Source organism: Gorilla gorilla, chromosome 4 (genome assembly GCF_029281585.2).
Source record: "Gorilla gorilla gorilla isolate KB3781 chromosome 4, NHGRI_mGorGor1-v2.1_pri, whole genome shotgun sequence".
In the NCBI taxonomy this organism is placed as follows: domain Eukaryota; kingdom Metazoa; phylum Chordata; class Mammalia; order Primates; family Hominidae; genus Gorilla; species Gorilla gorilla.
In genome coordinates this window covers 100464561-100477052 of record NC_073228.2, presented here as the reverse complement: position 1 = coordinate 100477052, position 12492 = coordinate 100464561, and the positions used below count along the sequence as shown (strand labels likewise).

Here is a 12492-nt window from a genome sequence, read left to right as displayed (position 1 = left end):
TAGAAGGTTCTTTGAGTTCAGTTAAACATACCAGGCTGAGCTGGAAGTGAAAATAATTGCCTACTCCAGCAGTGGAGAGTTTCAAATATATAGCAACTTGCTGGGTGTCCAGAAATTGATCACTTCATCATCCAGCAATCCAGCCAGGGGAGCAATTGCTCCAGTAGGAAGGTTAACAGGCAAGAAAATGAATCAGCATCTTACGGTTACAAATATGTTTTTGCTGCTCTCAGTAAAAATTGCTGTGATTTTTTTTTTTAAGTTCAGGTGCCTAGATATTTTACTGCTGAGGCTATCAAGCCATTGAGCTACTGTTACAACAACTGACCACGCCATGATAGCATTATCATAGCTGTTTTTCTGTTGCTGTAGGGTCAGCATTATGGATTGGGAATAAATTTGAGCTATTTGCTGATCTGCTTTCCAGGATGCAGCATTATTGGCTCTGAAGGAGCTTTAGCTTTGTAGGCTGCGGACGCATATTGAGAATAATATCAGGGTGCAGATGTTACCAAACCTTTATATGTTTGGTTTGTTTCCTAATAAAACACCCATAAGATCTTCCAAGGGGCCCACCTCAGTTAAGCTAGGAATTCACTCAGCCTATTAATATACTAAAATGCCAAGTCAGGGCTTCTCTGATTGTTGCTGCATGCAATAGGATGTGACAGTTTTTAGAAGTGGCTTGTTTAAAAGCTTTGCACTTCCTTGGAAGAAGGGTTCATGTAATATGACTAAATAATTATTATGATCATCATACATATTCATCAGATAAAATTATTTTTCAAGTATATACAGAACAAAATATGCTAGGTTTTAAGGTTTTCATTCTAAAATAGGATGACACCATTCTTTTTTTTTTTTTTTTTGAGATGGAGTCTCACTCTGTTGCCCAGGCTTGAATGCAGTGGCATGATCTCAGCTCACTGCAACCTCTGCCTCCTGGGCTCAAGCGAGTCTCCTGCCTCAGCCTCCCTAGTAGTTGGGACTACAGGCATGCACCACCATGCCCAGCTAATTTTTTTTTTTTTTTTTTGTTGTATTTTTGGTACAGACACAGTTTCATCATGTTGCCCAGGCTGGTCTCGAACTCCTGGGCTCAAGTGATCCACCTGCCTTGGCCTCCCAAAGTGCTAGGATTACAGGCATGAGCCACCACACCTGGCCAGGATGACACCTTTATAATGTACGTGTGCCTTGCTTTAAATAAACCAGTAGTTTTCTGAAACGTCAAATGTGTGTGGTAATGTTCAAGCTGGACAAGTATCTCCTTCGGTGTATGTTATCTAACTAGTATCTTTTATACAGAGGCCTTGCTCACTCAAACCTAGTCTCTCTTTAGGTACCAAGAACATAACTAGATAATCTTTTAAGGCCAACCATTCCCAGTTCAACATTCTATTCAACATTATCTACACAGAGATCTTATGTGTAATATTCGGAAAACAAAAGACTTAATTTGAGAAGAGCCAGAGTAAAACTAGAAACAGATTTACTTGGCAATTAAGTTAGATAAATATCAGTAATTACAGCATATATAACCCAGGTGTGGTCTTATTTCATCTTTCCTCTCAAAGGAATTAGTATAGTCTTTTGGCCCTGGGTGGCTTAGGTCAGAGTCCTCTTCTTGCATCATTATCCTTTGGGATTCCTGATGACACTCCCTGTGGGGGTTCTCAGATTCTGGCTGCATTCTCTCACGGTTCCCCTCTACCTTTAGAAAGTTTCTTTGTTACAACATGTTCAGCTGTTGGTGCTTTCAACCTGACTTCTTGATCTCCTCTGCACATTTAAGCAGGGCTTTATCTGATGCTGACAGTTTTGCCGTGCTTCCCATGGTAACATTCTCTGCATCTAGTCCCAGGTTTGCACATCTTATTGTGGTTCCCCTGCCTCTTAGATTAGGTCTTAGACATACCTCACAATCTTTCTCAGCTGGGCTACAGAACATCTCCTGGCATCTGGGGAGTTTAGGACAAGAGGACAGAGAAGATGTGACTCTGGACTCCTAGCTATGCTTCAGCTCAGGCAGCTTGACTTTGAGCTCTATTATATATTGCATTCTAGGTAAGATTTCTTTCTAAGCAAGATTTTCTTGGCAAACAAGCAAATGGAGAAGTTTACATACTAAAATGATGGCAAGTACTTCTTTCTTAAGTCACCATGTGGTCAGGGAAACTTCTGTTTATATTCACTATTCTGGTTACCTATTACTATGTTACAAAGCCATACAAAACTTGGCAGCTTAAACAGACAAGCATTTAATTATATCTCCAGATGTCATGGGTCAGAAATTCAGAGAAGGCTCAGGCTCAGCTGGGTGGGTTTTTTTTTTTTTTTCTCTGCGTGGCTTGAATGAGTTCACTTGGGGGTATTCAACCCTTAGGTGGTCTGAATGGTCCACAACAGCTTCTCTCTCATGTCACTTGATGGTGACAGCAGGAAGTCTGGGCTCAGCTGGATCTGTCAACCCAAAGTGCCTACATGTGAGTACTCCAGCATGGCAGTCTCAGGAAAGCTGGACTTCTTATATGGAGGCTCAGAGATCTCAAAAATAGTGTTCTAAGAAACAGAAAGCGAAAACCTACAGATGTTTAGGGCCTGGGCTCAGAAAACTGGCACAGTATCACTTCTGCTATTATTCCATTGGTCAAAGCAGTTACAGAGCCCATCCACATTCAAAGGGAAGGCAATAGACCTCTACTAAAAATAGTAGCAAAGAATTTGTGGCTATCTCTAATCTACCATAGTTACAGACCTTTAAATGGTTCCATCTTTGACCCAAATGACCATATGGTCAGTGACTTCACCACTCCCACTTCTCTTTCTGATCTCAGTTTCTGGTCTTGCTCTCTACCCTGGCAAAGATGATCATGCTGCTGAGTTGACATATACTGACCAGTCTAAGGAATCATGGCCTCACATTGTTCACTATACATTTCTGAACTGGCTTCCAAGAGCACTGTCTGTATTCCCTATCAGTCCTCCCACTCTGTGAAGTGCAGAGGTTTCCCTTTGGCTACGGTTGTCATATAAAAGAAGGTGTATGTAGTTAAACTTGAACTTAAGATAAACAACAAACATTTTTATTATTATAAGAAAGTCTCAAATATTGCATGGGACATACTTATACTAAACAATTGTCTAATCCCACAGTCCTAATATTTTGCTGACACGATTAAAGCAATTACTTATACACATATCACAGTTTAACAATGGAGACAAGAGTCACAGAATTATTTTAATTCTTTGACTTTTCTTTCCCATAACATGTGGTTTATAATCACACTGATTGCGTGAGGGTGAGAGGAATCCAGTCCTGAGATCAATCAAATCCTATGATCACCACTTTGCCTAAATATATTAATATATAAATGGCTTCTACTAAACAAACTTTCTTGTTTAGCAAATGCTTCTATCATTCCTTTTTGAAGTTAAAGAAAACCTCTGCATTTAAATGTAGCTATATTGCAAATTTAAAGGGTCAGTCAAAAGTATTTATTGAGTGTGTACTTTATGTTAAGTCAGCAACGATCAGCATGTGCTTCTTGACTGGGAGGAGTTCAGCCTCTAGGAAGGATACAGAAATGTGAACAGGTTATCACAGAGCAACGTAATAGGACTTAAAATAAAACAAGAAAAGGGTTCAGCAGGTATGACTTAAAAGGCTTAGGGAATTTGACATCATAAAGGAGGTAATATTTGGTCTGATCTTGAAGAACAAGTAAGAATTACCCAGGCAGAAAAGGAAGCCAAAGTCATTCTCAGCAGAAAACAAAAACAAATAAACAAACTTGTACAAATGAACAGTCATGAAGGATCCTGCCATGTTTGTGTAGCAGAGAAGGCTCTTGGTCTAGTCAAAGCTGGAGAAGAGGCACTGGAGCCCCATTTGCTCAGCTTCACCCATGCTACAAATACATAGAAAGGATGAGGTTCCTAATTCATCCCAACATTTAGCAACAGCAAGAGGAAGCCTAACAAAAGCAAGTGATCACAAGGCCCAACAAATAATCAAAATAAAGGCAACAGGAAAGATGCCCAATTTCAGCAAGGATGAAAAGAAAATTGGTGCTGTAGCTCCCACAACTTTAATTCTCCTCTCACTATGGCAAAAGTCAATTTTCTACATGAGACTGGCTTGGAAGATTACAGAAAATAATTTACAAGTTTTCAGTTTTAGAGATAATCAGCAAAATATTTCTCTGACCCACTGTGTGAAGAAATGAGCAAAAACTCTTCTAACGATTCCATTAGAAATCCTATGATAGCAAGGTCCCAAACAAGCTAGAAAGCAGGTTCCTGTGCATACAGAAGCCATGTATATTTGGGTACTGCATACTTGTAATTTAGGATTAATGATAGTTCAGTGGTCCAAAATGGACAGGAAAACATGGTGAAGAGCCAAGACTCAATGATAACAAAACAGCAGAAACATCTTTTTGATGTCTGATACACCTTCAATTATTTGGTGTTTTTCATAGCTGATTTTATAAACCTAATTATTAAAACTTGAAAGACAAAATGAGGTATCATGACACACCTATTGGAACGGCTCAAAATTAAAAAAAAAATCTGACAGCGCCAAATGCTGAAGAGAATGCAAACCAACTTGAATGTTTATATATTGCTGGTGGGATTTCCATATTGGGAAAATGTTTGGCAGTTTATAAAGTGAAGGTTACATGAAGGTATTTACCCTGGAGAACTAAAAGCCTATGTCCACATAAAAACCTGCAAATGGATGTTTAAGTAATCTTATTCATAAATGCTTACAGTTGGAAACAACCCAAAATGTCTATCAACTGGTGAATAAATTGTTATATCTATATAGCAATAAAAAGGAAAGAACTACTGATATACACAACAGCATGGATGAATCTAGGAAGCATTATGCTAAGAGGAAGAAGCCAGACTCAGAAGAATACATATTGAATGATTCAATTCATATGATATTTGGAAAAGAAAAAAACTATGAGACACAAATCTGATCAGTGGTTGCCAGTGTCTGGAAGTGGAGGAGGCAGATTGACTCCTACAAAGGGTCATGAGGAAATAAATCTATATCTTGACTTTGGTGATTGTTACCTGACTGTATAAATTTGCCAAAATTCATTGAATTGTACACATAAACACAGTGAATTTTATTGTATATAAATTATATCTTAAAACAAAATAAACTTTTATGTCTAAGACAGAAAAAAACTTGAGTTGAAGAAAGCAGTATCTTGATTTTTTGTTTGATTATGGTTTGACCATTTTCACTACTGAAGGCTTTTGATCTTTATCCTTTTGTTGGCAATAATTTATATCCTATATATCCAGTGGTAGACTTGAATGTCAATCAACCATTTTCAGCCAGTTTTGAGAGAATTAAGCCCTAATAACTACAACATCCATAGTATGTAATGAACAAATGTCTCGTCTCTGAAGCTAGAGAGGTCCTAGTTTATGTACCATCTTTGAGAAAACTGAGGAAAAGGTCACTTAAGTTATTTTCTCTGTTTTACGGTTTAGATGAGGAACTCTGATTGAACTTATAGCTAATGTAGATTAAACTAGTAAAAAGAGAACACTTAGGCATATTAGCACAATGTAGGCAAGTAACTATGTTTTTGAGCACTTTTTCATTTTATGAAGTAATTCTGAATACTACAAAGGGAAAATATGGAAAGATTGCTTTTACTAGTTTGTGTCTGCACCAGCTGTTTTTGCTTTCTTAGTTAGAACACTAACAGAGAGTAGTTTCAAACCACAAAACCAAGACTAATTCACCAGGGCAGTCAGCCTTACCTCTCAAAAACACATTTCTTATCTTCCTTGTTTTGATAGCCTTGGTGTTGGGATGTAAAATTCCTGAGGTGTTCCCTAAATAGACAGGGCAGTGCTTCTTTCAGGAATAGCTAATTTGAGTCAATAAAATGTTTGTCAAAGGGGAAGGAAAAAAATCAGGGGGTCTCAAGAAATACAACAATGGGGTAACCCTTAGACTAATTTTCTACTGTGAAATCTGAGGTATCTTAGAGGACATCTGGCACTAAGTTTACAACCAGGTACTCATAAAAGGAGAGCCTGTAGAGAAAATTAACTTTAAAATTCATCTAGCTGTAAATTCAGACATCCAAAACATAAAATGGAGCAATGGGAGAGTAAAAGTGTAAGGTTGTTGTGTGCAATCAAATTTGAGTTGTTATCATCTTGAAATAAACTGTTATAAGATGTTGTGTGTAAGCCTCATGGTAACCAGAAAGCAAAAATCTGTAGGAGACAAACAAAACAAAAATAAAAAAAGATTCAAAACATATTACTACAGAAAACCATCAAGCCACAAAGAAAGACAGCAAGAGAGAAAAAAAGAAACAAAGTATCTACAAAACAACCAGAAAACAATTAACAAAATTGCAGTAATAATAAGTCCTTATCTATAAATAATTACCTGAATGTAAATGGATTAAATTATCCAATAAAAAGACATAGAGTGAATAAATGGATAAACAAAACCAAGACCCAATTATATGCTGCCTATAAGAAATTCACTTCACTTTTAAGGACATGCTTAGATGAAAGTGAAGGGATGGAAAAATATTTCATGCAAATAGAAAAAAAAAGAATTTTTGTTTTCTAGGAATATCAATACTTATGTCAGACAAAATAAACTTTAAGTTAAAAACTAAAAAGAGACAAAGAAGGATATTATGTGATGATAAACTGGTGATTTCATCAAGAAGATTAAACAATTATAAATATATATGCATATGCACCCAACAGTGGAACACCTAAATATATAAAACAAATATTAAGACTATTTAGAGAGATATAGATTGCAATACAGTAATAATATGAGACTTCAATACAACACTTTTCGTAATGGACATGTGGAAACATTGGACTTGAACAACACTTTAGAATAAATGACCTAACAGGCATATACAGAACATTCCATCCAACAGCAACAGAATACACATTTTTCTCAAGTGCACATAGAACACTCTCCAGGATAGGTAACATGTTAGGCCACAAGACAAGTCTTAGCAAATTTAAGATTAAAACCATATCAAGTATCTTTCCGATCACAATAAAAGAAGAAATTAATAACAGAAGGAATCTAGGAAAACTCATTAATATATGAAATGAAACAACATGTTCCTGAAAAATCAATGAATCAACAAAGAAATTAAAAGAGAAATTTAAGAACATCTTGAGACAAACAAAAATAGAGACACAACATATGAAAATGTATGGGATGCAGCAAAAGCAGTTGTAAGAGGAAACTTCATAGCAATAAATGCCTACATCATAAAAGAAGGTAGCCAAAAAACAACAATGTTGTGCCCCAAGGAAATAGAAAAAGAAGAACAAAGTAATCTCAATGTTATGTAAAGCAAAGAAATAATACATATCAGAGCAGAAATAAATAAAATAGAAGTTAGAAATATAATACAAAAGATCAACACAAATAGAAGTTGGGGCTTTTTTTTTTTTTTTTGAGAAGACATAATTTACAAATCTTTGGCTAGACTAACCAAGAGAAAAAGAGAAAAGATTCAAATAAACAAAACCAGAAATGAAAGAGGAGATAGTATGACTGATACTACAAAAATACAAAGGATCAAAAGAACAATTATATGCCAAAAAATTAGATAACTTAGAAGAAATGGTTAAATTCCTAGACACATACAACCTCCAAACACTGAATCATAAAGAAATAGGAAATCTGAATAAATCAATAATGAGTTAAGAGATTAAGTCAGTAATCCATAGTCTCCCATTTAAAAAAAAAAAAAAAGCCCAAGACCTGATTGATTCACTGCTGAATTTAACCAAACGTTTAAAGAACAACTAATGTCAATTCTCCACAAACTTTTACAAAAAATTAGAGGAAGGAATATTTTCAGACCTATTTATGAGGCTAGCATGGTTCTGATACCAAAGCCAGACAAAGACATCATAAGTAAAGAAAGCTACCAGACAATATTTTTGATTAACATCAGTGCAAAAGTCCTCATCACAATAGTAGCAGACAAAATTCAACTACACATTAAAAGGATCACACACCATGATCAAGTGAGACTTATTCCTGGGATGTAAGGATGATTCAACACTCACAAACCAATAAATGTGATAGACTACATTAACAGAATGAGGGACAGAAAATTATATAATCATGTCATCATGACAAGATTTTTCATGATGTTCTTTCATGATAAAAACACTCAACAAATTAGCTATGGAATAAGAGTAATTCAACACAGTAAAGATGATATGTAAGAAACTCATGGCTAACATTATACTCAATGGTGAAAAACTGGAACCCTTTCCTCTAGAATCTAGTACAAGACAAGCATGCTCACTCTCACCACTTAACATTCAACAGTTTGGAAGTCCTTGCAGACCAATAAAGTGAGAGAAAGAATTAAAAGGCATCCAAAAGATGGCCGAATAGGAACAGCTCCGGTCTGTAGCTCCCAGCAAGATCAACGCAGAAGGCGGGTGATTTCTGCATTTCAAACTGAGGTACCCAGTTCATCTCACTGGGACTGGTTGGACAGTGGGTGTAGCCCACAGAAGGTGAGCTGAAGCAGGGTGGGGCATCACCTTACCCTAGAAGCACAAGGGGTCAGGGAATTCTCTCCCCTACCCAAAGGAAGCTGTGAGAGACTGTACTGGGAGGAACAGTACACTCCCGCTCAGATACTGTGCTTTTTCCATGGTCTTCCTAACCAGCAGACCAGGAGATTCCCTCCGGTGCCTATGCCACCAGCGCCCTGGGTTTCAAGCACAAAACTAAGAGGCTATTTGGGCAGACACCGAACTAGGTGCAGGAATTTTTATTCATACCCCAGTGGCATCTGGAATGCTAGTGAGACAGAATCGTTCACTCCCCTGGAAAGAGGGCTGAAGCCAGGGAGCCAAGTGGTCTGGCTTGGCAGGTCCCACCCCTATGGGGCCCAGCAAGCTAAGATCCACTGGCTTGAAATTCTCACTGCCAGCACAGCAGTTTGAGCTTGAACTGGGCCACTCAAGCTTGGTGGGGAGAAGGGTATCCACCATTGCTGAGGCTTGAGTAGGCGGTTTTACCCTCACATTGTAAACAAAGCCACCAGGAAGTTCGAACTGGGCGGAGCCCACTGCAGCTCAGCAAGGTAGCTCAGACCTTCTCTCTATACTCCTCCTCTCTGGGCAGTGCATCTCTGAAACAAAGGCAGCAGCCCCAGTCAGGGACTTATAGATAAAAGCCCCATCTCCCTGGGACAAAGCATCTGGGGGGAAGGGGTGGCTGTGGGCACAGCTTCAGCAGACTTAAATATTCCTGCCTGACAGCTCTGAAGAGAGCAGTGGACATCCTAGCACAGTGTTCGAGCTATGATAAGGGACAGACTGCCTCCTCAGGTGGGTCCCTGACCCCCATGTATCCTGACTGGGAGACACCTCCCAGTAGGGGCCGACACTCACCTCATACAGGAGAACTCTGCCTGGCATCTGGTGAGTGCCCCTCTGGGACAAAGCTTCCAGAGGAAGGAACAGGCAGCAATCTTTGTTGTTTTGCAGCGTCTGCTAGTGATACCCAGGCAAACAGGGTCTGGAGTGGACCTCCAGCAAACTCCAGCAGACCTGCAGCAGAGAGGCCTGACTGTTAGAAGGAAAACTAACAAACACAAGGAAAAGTATCAGCATCAACAAAAAGGACTTCCAATCAGAGACCTCATCCAAAGGTCACCAACATCAAAGATCAAAGATAGACAAATCCATGAAGATGGGGAGAAACCAGTGCAAAAAGGCTGAAAATTCCAAAAACCAGAACGCCTCCTCTCCCCCAAAGGATCACAACTCCTCTCCAGCAAGGGAACAAAACTGGACAAAGAATGAGTTTGATGAATTGACAGAAGTAGGCTTCAGAAGGTGGGTAATAACAAATTCCCCAGAGCTAAAGGAGCATGTTCTAACCCAATGCAAGGAAGCTAAAAACCTCAGAAAAAAGGTTAGATGTATTGCTAACTAGAATAACCAGTGTAGAGAAGAACATAAATGACCTGATGAAGCTGAAAAACACAGCACAAGAACTTCATGAAGTATGCAGAAGTATCAATAGCCGAATTGACCAAGCAGAAGAAAGGCTATCAGAGATGGAAGATCAACTCAATGAAATAAAGTGAGAAGATAAGATTAGAGAAAAAAGAGTGAAAAGAAATGAACAAAGCCTCCAAGAAATATGGTTCTATGTGAAAAGATCAAATCTACATTTGATTGGTGTACCTGAAAGTGACGGGGAGAATGGAACCAAGTTGGAAGACACTCTGCAGGATATTATCCAGGAGAACTTCCCCAACCTAGCAAGGCAGGCCAACATTCAAATTCAGGAAATGCAGAGAACACCACAAAGATACTCTTCAAGAAGAGCAATCCCAAGACACATACTCATCAGATTCATCAAGGTTGAAATAAAGGAAAAAATGTTAAGGGCAGTCAGAGAGAAAGGTCTTGTTACCCACAAAAGGAAGCCCATCAGACTAGCAGTGGATCTCTCGGGAGAAACCCTACAAGCCAGAATAGAGTGGCGGCCAATATTCAACATTCTTAAAGAAAAGAATTTTTCAACCCAGAATTTCATATCCAGCCAAACTAAGCTTCATAAGTGAAGGAGAAATAAAATCCTTTATGGACAAGTAAATGCTGGGAGATTTTGTCACCACCAGGCCTGCCTTACAAGAGCTCCTGAAGGAAGCACTAAACATGGAAAGAAACAGCCAGTACCAGCCACTGCACAAACATGCCAAATTGTAAAGACCATAGACACGATGAAGAAACTGCATCAACTAACAGGCAAAATAACCAGCTAGCATCATAATGACAGGATCAAATGCACACATAACAATAGTAACCTTAAATGTAAATGGGCTAGATGCCCCAATTAAAAGACACAGATGAGCAAACTTGTTGAAGAGTCAAGACCCATCTGTGTGCTGTATTCAGGAGACCCATCTCATGTGCAAAGACACACGTAGGCTCACAATAAAGGGAGGGCTGAATATTGACTGAGCACATGGAAGGCAAAAAAAGAGCAGGGGTCACAATCCTAGTCTCTGATGAAACAGATTTTAAACCAACAAAGATCAAAAGAGACAAAGAAGGGCATTACATAATGGTAAAGGGATCAAAGCAACAAGAAAAGCTAACTATCCTAAATATATATGCAACCAATACAGGAGCATCCAGATTCATAAAGCAACTTCTAAAAGACCTACAAAGAGACTTAGACTCCCACACAATAATAGTGGGAGACTTTAACACCCCACTCTTAATATTAGACAGATCAAGGAGACAGAAAATTAACAAAGATATCCAGGACTTGAACTCAGCTCTGGAACAAGCCGACCTAATAGACATCTACAGAACTCTCCATGCCAAACCAACAGAATATACATTCTTCTCAGCACCACGTTGCACTGATTCTAAAATTGACCACATAGTTGAAAGTAAAACACTCCTCAGCAAATGCAAAAGAAAACAAAATCATAACAAACAGTCTCTCAGACCACCAGGCAATCAAATTGGAACTCAGTATTCAGAAACTCACTCAAAACCACACAATTACATAAAAACTGAACAACCTGCTCTTGAATGACTACTGTGTAAATAATAAAATTAAGTCAGAAATAAATAAGTTCTTTGAAACCACTGAAAACAAAGACACAATGTACCAGAATCTCTGGGACACATTTAAAGCAGTGTGTAGAGGGAAATTTACAGCACTAAATGCACATAAGGGAAAGCAGGAAAGATCTAAAATCAACATCCTAACATTGCAATTAAAAGAACCAGAGAAGCAAAACCAAACAAACTCAAAAGCAAACAGAAGACAAGAAATAACTAAGATCAGAGCAAAACTGAAGGACATAGAGACATGAAAAACCCTTCAAAAAAAGTCAATGAGGCCAGGAGTTGGTTTTTTTGAAAAGATTAACAAAATAGATAGACCACTAGCCAGACTAATAAACAAGAAAAGAGAGAAAAATCAAATAGACACTATAAAAATGATAAAGGGAATATCACCACCGATCCCAAAGAAATACAAACTACCATCAGACAATACTATAAACACCTCCATGCAAATAAACTAGAAAATCTAGAAGAAATAAATTCCTGAAAACATATACCCTCCCAAGACTAAACCAGGAAGAAGTCGAATCCCTGAATAGACCCAATAACAAGTTCTGAAATTGAGACAGCAATTAATAGCCCACCAACCAAAAAAAGTCTAGGAACAGATGGATTCACAGCCAAATTCTAACAGAGGTACAAAGTGGAGCTGGTACTTCAGAAAGTATTCCAAGCAACAGAAGAAGAGGGACTCCTCCTTCACACATTTTATGAGGCCAGTATCATCCTGATACCAAAACCTGGCAGAGAAACAACAGAAACAGAAAATTTCAGGCCAATATCCCTGATGAACATTGATGTGAAAATCCTCAATAAAATACTGGCAAACCAAAT

General features: G+C 38.3%; 1 long non-coding RNA gene across 1 annotated transcript in view; it reads right to left on the bottom strand.

Annotated features, from left to right (window-relative positions):
* LOC134758441 (uncharacterized) overlaps window positions 1–12492 on the bottom strand; it is a 425889-nt gene that overhangs the window by 63266 nt on the left and 350131 nt on the right. The gene's annotated exons all lie outside the window — the stretch shown is intronic.